The sequence below is a fragment of the Symphalangus syndactylus genome, chromosome 23 (genome assembly GCF_028878055.3).
Source record: "Symphalangus syndactylus isolate Jambi chromosome 23, NHGRI_mSymSyn1-v2.1_pri, whole genome shotgun sequence".
NCBI classification, from domain to species: Eukaryota; Metazoa; Chordata; class Mammalia; order Primates; family Hylobatidae; genus Symphalangus; species Symphalangus syndactylus.
Window position 1 is genome coordinate 66,867,059 of NC_072445.2, and position 14,723 is coordinate 66,881,781.

The window sequence follows — 14,723 nt, forward strand, 5'->3', positions numbered from 1 at the left end:
AAGAGGCAGTGGGAATGGAAAAGCTACCATGGGAATGAGAGGAGAAACTCAAGATAAGTGAGGGAATTTCTGCAAGCAGTGTGGAAAGCTGAACTGAGCCTGGAGCCATGTATTTGGGGTGACATGAGATCTTCAGCGGAGTGCTTTTTTCTTTTTTTCCAGCTTCACTTAATAACGTAAATAAAGATGATTTTGGTATAGGAATTTGCAGGATGGCTGATAGTGGAAAACAAAGGAAAATGGGGTAATAATAGAGCCTGCCATTTCAGAGACTGATCAAAGTGACTCACAGTGAGATCTAGACTAGAGAGGGCAGAAATGAAAGGACCAAAGAGCAGAAGGTGGTCTCAGTGGAGAGAAAAGGTAGATGGATGAAGAAAACTAGAGAGCTAGAAGGCTGTGATTGGAGATCAGGATGATGGCATTTAAGAGCCAGAGGTGAAGTTTAAAAATAGGGATTGTGAGCTGTCCATGTTGGCACATGCCTATAGTCCCAGCTACTATGGAGGCTGGGCGGGGAGGATCACTTGAGCCCAGGTATTTGAGGGTACAGTGAGCCATGATCATGCCACTGCCCTCCAGCTTGGGTGATAGAGCAAGACCCCAACTCTAAAAAAAAAAATGAAGGAAAAATAGGGATTGTGCAATCGAATCAAACACAGAGGTCACTGGATAATAACAAACAGTAGTTTATAAGTAGCTTTTGTGTAGCTTTGTTTTTTTGATTTTTGTTTTTTTGTTTTTTGTTTGTTTTTTGAGACAGAGTCTCACTGTGTCACCAGGCTGGAGTGCAGTGGCACGATGTTGGCTCATTGCAACCTCTGCCTCCCAGGTTCGAGTGATTCTCCTGCCTCAGCCTCCCGAGTAGCTGGGACTACAGGCACGTGCCACCATGCCCAGCTAATTTTTGTATTTTTAGTAGAGATGGGGTTTCACCATGTTGGCCGGGATGGTCTTGATCTCTTGACCTCGTGATCCGCCCGCCTTGGCCTCCCAAAGTGCTAGGATTACAGATGTGAGCCACCGCGCCCGGCCTTGGTGTAGCTTTTTGAGCAGCAACACAATAGTGGATAGAGCTGTAAAGAACACAAGGAGAGGAAGGGAAAATTCAAACAGCTGCGGCTTGTTGATCTTTTAATGCCTGGTTCTTGATTTTGAATCCATTGCTGTCTTTACAGGAGGGCACTAATTTCCAGCGAAGAAGTGTAGGTTGCTTTGATCGTATCTCATTCTTACAAAATGTAGCCTCACCAATGGCCGTTGTTTCTTTCAGTGGGCCTGACGCATATAGCTTCCAGATGTAAAGGTAAAGTACTCCAGTGGATGATTCATTTTAAATTAGAAATTAGCTGAAAGGCTAATAAAAGTTGAAAATAAAATTTATCTCAAACCTAGTTAGGTGGTTGTTTTTTTTTTTTTTTTTTTTTTTTTTTTGGCAAGAGAAAATGGATATGAGGGAAGTATTCTTCCTGTAGTGAGAGATCAGGGGCAAAATGGTGATACCATTGCCATGGCACAGATCAAGTGGGATCTAATAATTTAGTTAATTTTATCTGTTTATTTGACTGTAGGTACTTGAGCATAAAGTTGTTTTGTTGTTGTTGTTATTTTTTTAAGAAAAAGCATCAGTGTTCTTTTTTGTTTTTTGTTTTTTTGAGAGAGAGAGAGGTCTCGCTGTGTTGCCCAGGCTGGTCTTGTACTCCTGGCTTCCAGTGGTCCTCCCACTTTGGTCTCCCAAAGTGTTGGAATTACAGGTGTGAGCCACTGCACCCAGTCAAGTTTTCCTTCTTAAGTGATAAGAGTGATACTTAGAAAGATACTCACTTGGAAGAAGAGAAATTAAAAATTTTAGCACTTTTTGGCCACCTAAAATTATTGCATGGAAGAGTGACCAAGAAAAACGCTGAAAAAAAATTTTCTTTGGGAAAATAAATACATATTCCTTATATTCCTTAAAGCAAAAATGAATAGAGAAAAATTGGCACCCCTGTTGTGTTAGAAACTATTTGAAAAATGATGAATTGTAAATATTGTCCATTTTAATACTCCGGTTTTGATTTAAAGTTTGAAATCGAGATTTTCAGATGGAATGATTTCTTCTCTTTATATGGTAGTTAAAGCTTGCTTATTACCACAATCCTAGAAACTTGGCCATAAACAGGAATCTATGTGCCTGGGCAGAAACTACCCCATAAACACATTGTTATTTTAAAATCTTAAAGGAGAGAGGATACCAAAGTATACTCTTTATCATTTTCTCTTAGAAAATCTGACATTGTGTTTTTGGACTAGTAAGTAGAATAGATATTTAGCAGGAAATTTATATATAGGCCTTTGGGCTTCAAAAATACTTATCCCTGTGATCCTTTGGGCATATCTATGATGTTCATGATTTTGACGGTGTCAACATAGTTTATTTTGTCACATTTGTGCTTTCATGAACATAAAACCTTTAATTCGTTTTCTTTAAAAGGTACAGCAGCACCATTTTAGTTAAGCAGAACAAGTTTCATTTCATGTGACTCAATCAATGAAGGAAAAGACAACTTTTGATAAAGACACCAGTGAGCATTTTATTGATTAATGGGATGCATTATTTAGCTTTATGCTTGCAGACAGGCTCAAGATTAGATCTTAGTACATTGGGAAACACTTCAGGTATACAACATGTCCTAACTTTTGTTGTGTTGACATTCAAGCTAGAGTTTAATACTCCTCTGATGAAGGTATTAAATAATGTAGGTTTCTAAGCTGTATGCAATTAAGCATATTTCCTTCATGACCAACATCTATATCCTGTGATGTTATCCAGTGAGTGAAACGCAGGTCAACTCTACACAAAGCCTTCTTTTGTATTCGTATTTTGTCTTCTCCATCTCTCCTTTCTTATTATAGCATATTTTTTTCACTCTCAGGAAAGAACATTTATGCAGGGCTTGCTTACCCCAACAAAGCATAGCACAGGCGGGGCTGACACAGAATCAACGGGAGAAGTTTGAAAAAAGAGAACTGCTGAGATTAAATGTTCAATGATTTACTTGTCGTATTAGTCCATTTTCACGCTGCTGAAGAAGACATACCCGAGACTGGGCAATTTACAAAAGAAAGAGGTTTATTGAACTTACAATTCCACATGGCTGAGGAGGCCTCACAATCATAGTGGAAGACAAAGGGGAGCAAGTCACATCGTATGTGGATGGCAGGAGGCAAAAAGAGAGCTTCTGAAGAGAAACCCCCATTTTTAAAACCATCAGATCTCATGAGACTCATTCACTATCAGGAGAACAGCGCAGGAAAGACCCACCCCCATAATTAAATCACCTCCCACCAGGTTCCTCCCACAGACACGTGGAATCATGGGAGTTACAATTCAAGATGAGATTTGGGTGGGGACACAGCCAAACCATATCACTCGTTGAATGCACTTGGATTGTACGGAGTGGGGCTGAGCTGCTGACGTGTGTGCTTCATCCACTTTGAAGCAATTTTCTTATTGTATAAACTGAATCATGCGCCTGTCCTCATTTGGCTTCACATTAGAACCAAAAGATGAGAGATATGGTGCCCTTTAAATGGACTTTTAGTCACATTTTATAATCTAATTTTCAATGAATATACCAACGTATATATCTAGAATAAGCCATTTGCCTCAGGAAAACATATGTCAACATACTTACATGCAGTAAACCACAACTGAAGCTTAACTTTTTCTAACAATTCTGAAGTCTCTCAAAACATTTACTACCGCTTTTTAGGAATTGCTTCCAGAGCCATAAGCACATTTTTACAAATATTGCCAACAGGGATATAATATCTTCATCCATTAACATTAAATTGAATTTTCTGCAAATGATCAAAAAGTCATTCAGAGTAAATTCTGTTGTATAATGCAGATGATCAAGCTGAGTATTTGCCAGATTTTTATTTTAGAAAAGAGATGTTGCACTGGGCGCAGTGGCTCACGCTTGTAATCCCAGCACTTTGGGAGGCCGAGGCGGGCGGATCACAAGGTCAGGAGATCGAGACCACGGTGAAACCCTGTCTCTACTAAAAATACAAAAAATTAGCCGGGCGTGGTGGCGGGCGCCTGTAGTCCCAGCTACTTGGAGAGGCTGAGGCAGGAGAATGGCGTGAACCCGGGAAGCGGAGCTTGCAGTGAGCCGAGATCGCGCCACTGCACTCCAGCCTGGGCGACAGAGCAAGACTCCATCTCAAAAAAAAAAGAAAAGAGATGTTGCTCTAACATAAGTAAATAGATTCTTGTATGTGGCAGATAAATTTACTTGTAATCTGCTCTAGAGTGAAATTATTTTTTACATATAAGCATTGTCATCATTCTAAGGATTATTGAATAATGAATATAAAATGTTCTTGTGTATTTGTGTATGTGTATATAATTTTTTGAAAGTTTCTTTATCCTATTGACCCTTCTCATAAACAGTAGCATATATACGTTATATGTAGTAGAATTTATATAGGAACATTGTCTTTTTCCCAGTAATGCTGATTCTAAACTAGATTATGTAAATTTCATGTAACATGACAGTGAACATTAAGAATAGTGGGGTGCTAAACATATTTAAAAATGATTTTAAAAATTGTTATATTTCTAACATAGAAGGATATTGTCATTTTTAAATAATGTAAAGAAAAAATGCCCCAAACTATCTCTTTAATAAAGTATTTTTAAAATAAAAAACCATTTGTTCAACACTTTATAATGTATATGGTATTTCTCATATCTGGTGTTTTTTTTCATAAGAAGTAGAGAAAATTGCTATTATCATTATTCCCATTTGAAGAGGAGCCTATGAAGTTTCATTAGAGGTAAATCATCTTGCTCAAGATCACAGAACAGTAAGTGTTGGAACTGGAATAAACCTAGATTGTCTGACTCCAGATCTGTGCGTGTGTGTTTAATGTTTTAACTTTTATTTTAGAAGTTCAGGGTACATGTGCAGGTTTGTTACATAGGTTAACTCGTGACTCGGGGGTTTGGTGTACAGATATTTTGTCACCCAGGTACTAAGCATAGTGCCAGACAGTTTTTTGAGCTGCTGCGCCTCAAAGCCAAGTCCCTCCTTGTGGTCCACAATGTGCAGAGATGAACGAAGTTATGGCAGAGTCAGCTAAAGAATACCCTCAAGTTTCATCTGTGAAACTGGAAGCTGAACATGTCTGAAAAATATGAAATTAGTTCTGTTCCCACTTTTCTGTTTTTTAATAATTCTCAGAAAATTGACCGATTAGATGGTGCACACGTCCCAGAGTTGACCATAAAAGTTCAGTGACATGCATCTAGTGGGTCCTTCCCACCCAGTACTAATGAACGTCTTAAAGAAGATCTCAACCTTCTCTTAAAGAAATTGACTCATGCTGCCCCCCGCATGCTGTTTATGAAAGGAGCTCCTCAAGAACCACGCTGTGGTTTCAGCAAGCAGGTGGTGGAAATTCTTCACAAACATAGTATTTAGTTTAGCAGTTTCAATGTCTTCTCAGATGAAGAGGTTTGACAGGGGCTCAAAGCCTATTCCAGCTGGCCTACCTATCCTCAGCTGTACGTTTCTGGAGAGCTCATAGCAGGACTTGATATAATTAAGGAGCTATAAGCATCTGAAGAATTAGATAGAATTTGTCCCAAAGCTCCCACATTAGAGGAGAGGCTCAAAGTGCTGACAAATGAAGCTTCTGTGATGCTCTTTATGAAAGGAAACTAACAGGAAGCAAAATGTGGATTCAGCAAACAAATTCTGGAAATACTAAACAGTACTGGTGGTGAATATGAAACGTTTGATATATTGGAGGATGAAGGAGTTCGGCGAGGATTAAAAGCTCACTCAAATTGGCCAACATACCCTCAGCTGTATGTGAAAGGGGAGCTGGTGGGAGGATTGGAAAGGAGCTGAAAGAAAATGGTGAATTGCTGCCTATACTGAGAGGAGAAAATTAATAAATCTTAAACTTGGTGCCCAACTATTGCAAGAAATACTTAATTACATTGGGAGCAGTTCATGATTTAGTCCTCAGAAATGGGCTAGGAATAGAAAAATCCTGCTTACTCAGTTACATGTTTTTTGTATTTCACAATGTTGTGCTAAATAAAAGTATGTTACATTTTTTCCCGCTAAAAATAGAATGCAATAAACATCTTCAAATTATTGACAATAATTGTATAAAAAAGTGTATATTTAGGCCAGGCGCGGTGGCTCAAGCCTGTAATCCCAGCACTTTGGGAGGCTGAGGCGGGTGGATCACGAGGTCAGGAGATCGAGACCATCCTGGCTAACACGGTGAAATGCTGTCTCTACTAAAAATACAAAAAAATTAGCCGGGCGTGGTGGTGGGCGCCTGTAGTCCCAGCTACTCCGGAGGCTGAGGCAGGAGAATGGCGTGAACCCGGGAGGCGGAGCTTGCAGTGAGCCGAGATCACGCCACTGCACTCCAGCCTGGGCGACAGAGTGAGACTCTGTCTCAAAAAAAAAAAAAAAAAAAAAAAAAAGTGTATCTTTACAGCAATATTAAACACACAGCTACTATAAAAAAATTGAAATTGGTACAATCTACAGAGCTCATTCAGATTTCACAAGTTACACATGCCCGTGTGTGTTTGTGTGTGTGTTTGGCATAACTTTTTGCAATTTTATCACTTGTGTTGTCTTGGATAGCCACCATCACAATCAAGATACACAACAGTACCACAGCCGTAAGAGTCCTGCATGTTACCACTTTACGAACATACCTATTCCCTCTTCCCCCATTCCTAATCCCTGACAACCAGTAATCTGTTCTCCATTTCTAAAATGATGTTGTTTCATAAATGTTACATAGACGAAATCATGCAACATGCATTTTTTAAAGATTGGCTTTTTTCCACTCAGCGTAATTTCTTCTAAGCTATGTGTGTATTAACAGTTTTTCTCTTTTTCCTGTTAGTAGTATTTCCACAGAATAAATGTACTACAATTTGTTTAATCATTCACCCATTGAAGAACATTTGGGTAGTCTCCAGTTTGGAACTATTATAAATAACACTGCCATGAACATTTGCATATCTATTTATCTTAGTTTCTACTATATTATTTATTTCTAAAAGCTCTTTTTTTTGGAGACAGGATCTCACTCTGTTGCCTAGGCTGGAGTGCAGTGGCGTGACTGTGGCTCACTGCAACCTCTGCCTCCCGGGTTCAAGTGATCCTCCCACCTCAGCCTCCCTAGCAGCTGGGACTACAGATGGACGCCACCACACCCAGCTAATTTTTCTATTTTTAGTAGAGACAGGGTTTCACCATGTTGGCCAGGCTGGTCTCGAACTCCTGACCTCAGGTGATCCACCGGCCTTGGCCTCCCAAAGTGCTGGGATTACAGGCATGAGCCACCGTGCCCGGCCTATGCTTTGTAGTTACACATCAACCAGGGCATCATTTTCAGACAAATGTGGATGTGTTTTGAGTGGCCTGGTTTTGGCTCCCAATCATCTCCTTATTAACTTATCCTCAAACGTGAACAGATATCCAGGAAATCACCAGGCATTTGAAAAATGTCCTCAACATAAAAAAGAGACACTGTGGTAAATAAGCAGAAAAAATGATCATGGAGAAAATCTGGCAAATACTGAACACGTGAAACTCTGATATCATCAGAGAGATTGGTGGAGACCACAGGTAGTGATAAATCAAGGCGGTGCTAAACAGAACTGCAATCAGATACCAAAAAACAGCTTTTGTAAGTTAAAAAATATGTAATTCTAAGGAGGAAATCTGGGAGAAATGTTGAGTAAATATGCCAGAAAGAAAAACAAAAGTACAAAGACATGGAAAATATGTTTAAAAGAGATGCAATACTCGGCCAGGCGCAGTGGCTCACGCCTGTAATCCCAGCACTTTGGGAGGCTGAGGCGGGAGGATCACGAGGTCAGGAGATCAAGACCATCCTGGCTAACACGGTGAAACCCCATCTCTACTAAAAAATACAAAAAATTAGCCGGACGTGGTGGCGGGCACCTGTAGTCCCAGCTACTCGGGAGGCTGAGGCAGGAGAATGGTGTGAACCCAGGAGGCGGAGCTTGCAGCTAGCTGAGATCGCACCACTGCACTCCAGCTTGGGCAACAGAGCGAGACTCCTTTTCAAAAAAAAAAAAAAGATATAATACTCAATCTAGGAAGTATAATATTTGACTAAGAGTGAAAGGAAGATATTTTCAAAGGGGTGATGGAAAATAATTTCCCAGAGCTGAAACACGTCAACCTCCAGACTGAGTGATCCCAAGGAGGTCTAGTGCAATGAATGGGAAAGAAGTGCAAGTAGACACACCACTGTGAAATTTCAGAACCCAAGGAAAAAGAAAAATCAGACCACCTTCCAGAGACAAAACAAACCAATTCACATATAAAGCAGCAAGCATGCAACTTACATCAGGCTACAGCATACCACTGGCTACTAAAAGATACTTAAGAGTCTTTAAATTCTGGGGGGAAATTGTTTTCAATCCAGACTTTCATGTATAGCAAAATTATCAGAGGAGTTTGAGGGTAGAATAGATATTTGTAGACACTAGGGATCAGAAGATGGACTTGCTCACACACCCTTTCTTAAACATTTGAGGATGTGCCCCAGAAAAAATATTGGGTGTAGTACAGGAAAGGAAAAAGACAGGGATCCAGGAAATGAATTTTTATCCAGGAAGGCAAGGAAAGAAATCGTCAAATGACTGCTGTGTCTGGAGACTGGTCAGTGGACACTGGAGGTAGGTGGCCAAATAAATGGAGAGTTGAGAGACCTGCCCTACCCTTGAGAAGTAACTTTAGGCAATGATAAGAGAAGAGACTACAAGTCCTGAAGAGGTGATTAGAAATTCCAGGAAAACTAAAAGATAAACTGTTTATTACTCTAAACTTTTAGAATCAACATACAAAGCACAAAATATTTTGTTATTGTGATAGAACAGTAAAATTATCACAATGAAAAAAACAGATGATAGAAGTTATGATTAACGATGGAGGAGAGCTAAAAGGGAAAGATAAAGGAACTAATGTTTTTACTTTGTTCTTTATTTATGAAAAAAATTTAGAAACAGGGTCTTGTTCTGTCACCAGGCAGCAGTGCAATGGCACAATCACAGCTCACTGCAGCCTCAAACTGTGGTACTCCAGTGATCCTCCTGCCTCAGCCTCCTGAGTAGCTGAGACTACAGGCACGTGCCACAACACCTAGCTAATTTTTAAATTATGATTATTTTGTAGAGACCGAGTCTCCTTATGTTGCCCAGGTTGGTCGCACACTCCTGGGCTTAGGCAATTCTCCTGCTTCATACTCTCAAAGTGTTAGTATTACAGGCTTGAGCCAACATGCCCAAACTATTTTTCTTTAAATCCTCACTTTAAAAAGTAAGAAGTCAATAGTTGATGAAACCCAAGTTGATGAAAATTAAAAGTATAAGATTACAAAGATTAAAAAATAGAGGAGCTAAGAATAATAATATGACTGCATTGAGAGTATGAGGTAAATCCTCATCTCTCAGAGCAGAAAGCCCCAGTAGAAATGATTAATATGGATAAATCAAAAAATCATAGCAAACACGTCATCATTGGAAGCTACAGAAATAACTATGAGAAGACATAACCCAAAAATATTTGAAGTATTTATGTCTGTGGAGCTGTGAATACTGGCAGGGAAGATTGGGGCCTTTCTGTATTGATAGATATTTCTTAAATCCTTGATTATATGTTAATTTTATTAAGGGAATACATAAATTTGAAATTAAAAACAAGGATGAGCATCCACCTGAATTGCCCATGTCTGAGGAAAAGCACTGTTGAAGATGTCATCCACTGTATCAGGAAATCAGTGTTTCCTATCCAAATAACCAAATGCTAAATCCCTCCTATTAAGTCCTGTATTAGTCTGTTCTCACACTGCTGTAAAAAACTGCCCAACGTTGGGTAATTTATAAAGGAAATAAGTTTAATTGGCTCACAGTTCTGCATGGAGGCCTCAGGAAACTTACAGTTATGGCACAAGGAGAAGCAAACATGTCCTTCTTCACATGGCATCAGGAGAGAGAAGTGCCAGCAGAAGAAGTGCCAGACACGCATAAAACCAAAGGTCTCTTGAGACTCACTCACTATCACGAGAATAGCACGGGGGAACTGCCCCCACGATCTAATTACCTCCCATGAGGTCTCTCCCCCAACACGTGGGGATTCCAATTCAAGATAAGATTTGGGTGGGGACACAGAGCCAGACCATATTAAGTCCTGAGGAAATTTGTTTTTGAAGAATGGGCATGTTGTTTTTTGTCACATGATGAAAACTTTGTTCCACAATGTATTTTCTTTTTGCCTTGTTAAAAAACTGAAATGTTAAATGAGCATTCGGTCATGAGAAACAGCTTCTCTCAGGTGCCTGGTAACATTTCCTGTCTCAGCTTCTCTCTATGCTTTCACTCATTTGTTCCTTAGTTGTTTTACTTTATATGGTTAAACTGCACAGTCTATTGCATTATTTGTCTTTAGGAATTGGCTATGTGTTCTGGATGTTAATCTTTTATCTGTTACATATGCTGCAAATATTTTCTCCAAGTTTATTGTCTTTTAACTTTAAGGCACAAGAAAGGAGATGAAATAAACTGCCTAAGATCACAGAGCTACTCAGCAACAGAGCCAGGACTGGATCTTGTCGAATGCTCTTTGATTTATACTCCATTTTCCTACTGCAAAGTATTCACATATAAATTATCTTATTAAAAAACCCACAGAATTTGCATTCTATCATAAAGACACATGCACTTGTCTGTTTATTGTAGCACTATTCACAATAGCAAGGACATGGAATCAACCTAATGCCCATCAACAGTAGACTGGATAAAGAAAATGTAGTACATATATACCATGGAATACTATGCAGCCATAAAAAAGAATGAGATAATGTCCTTTACAGGAACATGGATGAAACTGGAGGCCATTACCCTTAGAAAACTAACACAGCAACAGGAAACCAAATATCGTATGTTCTTACTTACAAGTGGGAGCTAAATGATGAGAACACATGGACTGAAAGAGGGGAACAATAGACACTGGAGCCTACTTGAGTTAGATAAACCCCACTGATGAGAATTTATGGTTTGTAGGGCATGACTCCCCACACCCCTTAGATAGGAATTTGGGCAAGATAAAAAACGTCAGAGCATAGTCCTCAGTATTTATATAGTCATAACAATATAAGTATTAGATATCAACTTAATAAAGAATTGGGATACAACGGTACTAGAAGAGTTCTTGTATGTAGGTAAGGTGTGTGATGTTTTATAAGAGTACTAAATTCTTATGCTTCATCAGAAGTCAGCATTTAATGGTGGCAGGAGCCTGTAATCCCAGCTACTCGGGAGACTGAGGCAGGAGAATCACTTGAACCCGAAAGGTGGAGGTTGCAGTGAGCTGAGATCGCACCACTACACTCCAGCCTGGGCGACAGAGCAAGCTCTGTCTCAAAAAAAAAAAAAAAAAAAAAACAAGAAACAGCTAAAAATGTTGAAAGGGTTGCCTCTACAAAGTGAAAATGGAGTTGGAAAGGAAGAGTAAAACAGGGACTGATGTTTTTCTTATAGTCATTAGAGTACTATTGGGCTTTTAAAATTAGATATATTTCTTACTCGGATAAAAGAATTAAACATCAGAGAAAAGTATAGAAAAAATTAACACACACATGGGAAAGGACATTAACAGGCAATTCACAAAATGCAAAGAACCAATTGACATAAAAATTTATTTTACTAAAAAATTAGATAAGTAAAAACATGCACAGCAATCAAGTATGTTTTTCCATCGAATTATAAAAAGTCTGACTTCTCTGCTTATTGTTTTTCCTGTTCAGTAGATTGGAAATGTCATAACACTTACCTGGATTAATTTATTTCAAGGAAGCAATGAGATAATGCACAAGAACTCTAAATTCTTGTATGAATAGAAAGCAATGGAAAACCAGAAAGCTGCCTGCAGGATACGGTCTTCAAATCTGGCTAAAAAGATAGTGCCAACTTTCACATTTGGCATTCTTTTCTTTAAATAGATAATTCCAACTGTAAAAGTATCCCCCTACCCTGCATGAGATTCGATAGGACTATTAAGTGGAAGGAAATTTTCATGTTTTCTGACTTGGCCCTGTGCAAAATGTTTGCTCTTCATTAATCTATCTAATTACGCTGGTGGAAAGAGCACAGGGAGAAATGAGCATGTAACATACACATTAGACTGTTCTTATCAGGTGTTTAGGGTGACCATATATCCTGGTTTGTCTGACACAGTCCTGGTTTATGGCTGTATTCTAACAGTGATTATCAATAACACCTACTTTTATTCTCAAAGTGTTCTCATTTGGATGATAAATTATATGGCTACCCTAAGTCGACAGGTATTAATTTATGCTAATTAGAAGACAAAATGCTTTAGGTACCATATGGGAAAAGGTAAATTTGTTATATTGCACATATTTTAAGACATTGGATTATGTTCTTGATGACACAAAATACTTTAATATGTGTGTGGCTAATGCAGTTAGAATGGGTTTTGTTTTGTTTTCTGTCTCTCAAAAGATAACTGAAATCTGCTTAAGCATTTGGGCAAATTCTTTGTTGTCAGCCTATATGCTTCAACAGCTTACTATGGCGTTTGTCCCAATAAATCCACCATAAGTTGAAATATGGTAAGTCAAAACTGCATTAAGAAAAACTTTTTTAAAAGTGAGAAAAAAAACAAACAAAAACCTGCATTTAATACACCGATAAAGCTATCATAAAGTGAAAAAAATCATAAGTCAAATGTCGTAAGTTGGTGACTATCTATATTCTGTAGCACGTTGACAGGGAATAGACAGATTTATCCTGGAAAATATTAGAGTCAAATGATGCAAAGAAACCTTGTCCATTAAAAACAAATGCCAGTACAGCTCCTATGAAACTTTTTTTTCAAACTTTTAAGTTCAGGGGTACATGTGGAGGATGTGCAGGTTTGTTACATAGGTAAACATGTGCCATGGTGGTTTGCTGCACAGATCATCCCATTATCTAGGTATTAAGCCCAGCATTCATCAGCTATTCTTCTTAATGCTCTCCCTCCTCCTACCTCCAACCCTTTTACAGGCCCCAGTGTGTGTTGTTCCCCCGACATGTCTATGTGTTCTCATCATTCAGCTCCCAGTTATAAGTGAGAACATGCAGTGTTTGGTTTTTTGGAACTTGTTATTTTTCACAGAACTTCATAATGGCACCACCTGATTTACTACAGAGTGCACCCGTCTCTGTAATCTGTATTCTTAGTGGTGATCCCAAGGATCTACAACATTCTAAATTGTTTTCTACATAAGTAAGGAAATTTACAAATCATGATATCTACCTTTCTTATCAAAATTTCTTGGAATGGCTGAAGAAAATAAGTTATACTTTAATAACCTATCAGTGCACTGGAAAGTGAGAAAGAGTGCCATCAGCTTGCTAGAAACTAAGAAATTCCGGAAAGAAGGAAAGCAAACAGGCTCACATTTATAGAGTAATGAGTCTAGAGGGAACTTTATCCAAAATAGGTGGGGGAGAGACCTTCTGTGAAAGTGGGGGGCATGTCCTAGGGGAATAAAAGGTGTGAAAAGAGGTCCCAGGGGCAATCATTTGCGGTGATCGATTCATTAGGGAACTGCATTTAAGAGCAGGTTAGCCAGTTTCTGTTTTGGTTGAGCAACTGACAATGATGGCCTTGCTCTCAACATAGAGCAGACATTGTGAGTGCTAGAGATGGAGAGGCAGGGAAATGCCTCAGTAGCTAATTAACCTCTTAATATAATCTATCAAAATGTTACAGTAGGGAGCTAGTCAGACATGAGCAGGGCAGGAGAAGCCCCATCACCACCACCAGGAATGTCAGGTGACCGTCAGGTGATGGTCAGGGGGTTGTTACACTGTTTATTTAAAATAATAATTGGTTGCAGCCAGCACCAGGGAAAGGCAGCCTCCCAATAGATAGAAAACACCTGAAACTGGTGATGAGCAGCTTCCTGATCAGATCTCAGGAGCTGGGCGAGTGAGCTCACACATGCACACTAAAAGGCGAAATGGTGATGTTTAACTGGTGCATGACCTTCCTCTAGGAACGCTTGACTGGTAAGGGAAGGACACCTCAAGAGCATGCATACAACTTCAGTAAACACACTGTGCGTGTGCCCCCCCCCACAACCAAGGGCTAGCAGGCCACTGTACATGTGGACAGCCCACCCCAAGGAAAGGATCAGGGAGAAGTAATGCAATCCCGGAAGCATGCCAACGTATAAGACCCTAAGTCAAAGGTCAGACTACACACTTGATCCCTCAAGTCACCCACTAGGCCCTTTTCCAAGTGTACTTTAATTCCTTTCATTCCTGCTCTAAAGCTTTTATTTTATTTATTTTTTTGAGATGGAGTCTTGCTCCGTCATCCAGGCTGGAGTGCAGTGGCATGATCTCGGCTTACTGCAACCTCTGCCACCCAGGTTCAAGCGATTCTTGTGTCTTAGCCTCCCAAGTAGCTGGGACTACAGGCACACACTACCATACCTGGCTAATTTTTGTATTTTTAGTAGAGATGGGGTTTCATCATGTTAGACAGGATGGTCTTGAACTCCTGACCTCAGGTGAGCCACCTGTCTCAGCATCCCAAAGTGCTGGGATTACAGATGTGAGCCACCACACCCGGCCTGCTCTAAAG

The 14,723-nt window shown here is 39.5% G+C and overlaps 1 pseudogene; it reads left to right on the forward strand.

Annotated features, from left to right (window-relative positions):
- The first annotated feature begins 3,419 nt into the window (after nucleotides 1–3,419).
- Nucleotides 3,420–6,089, forward strand: LOC129473177 (glutaredoxin-3-like; annotated as a pseudogene).
- Nucleotides 6,090–14,723: the final 8,634 nt, after the last annotated feature.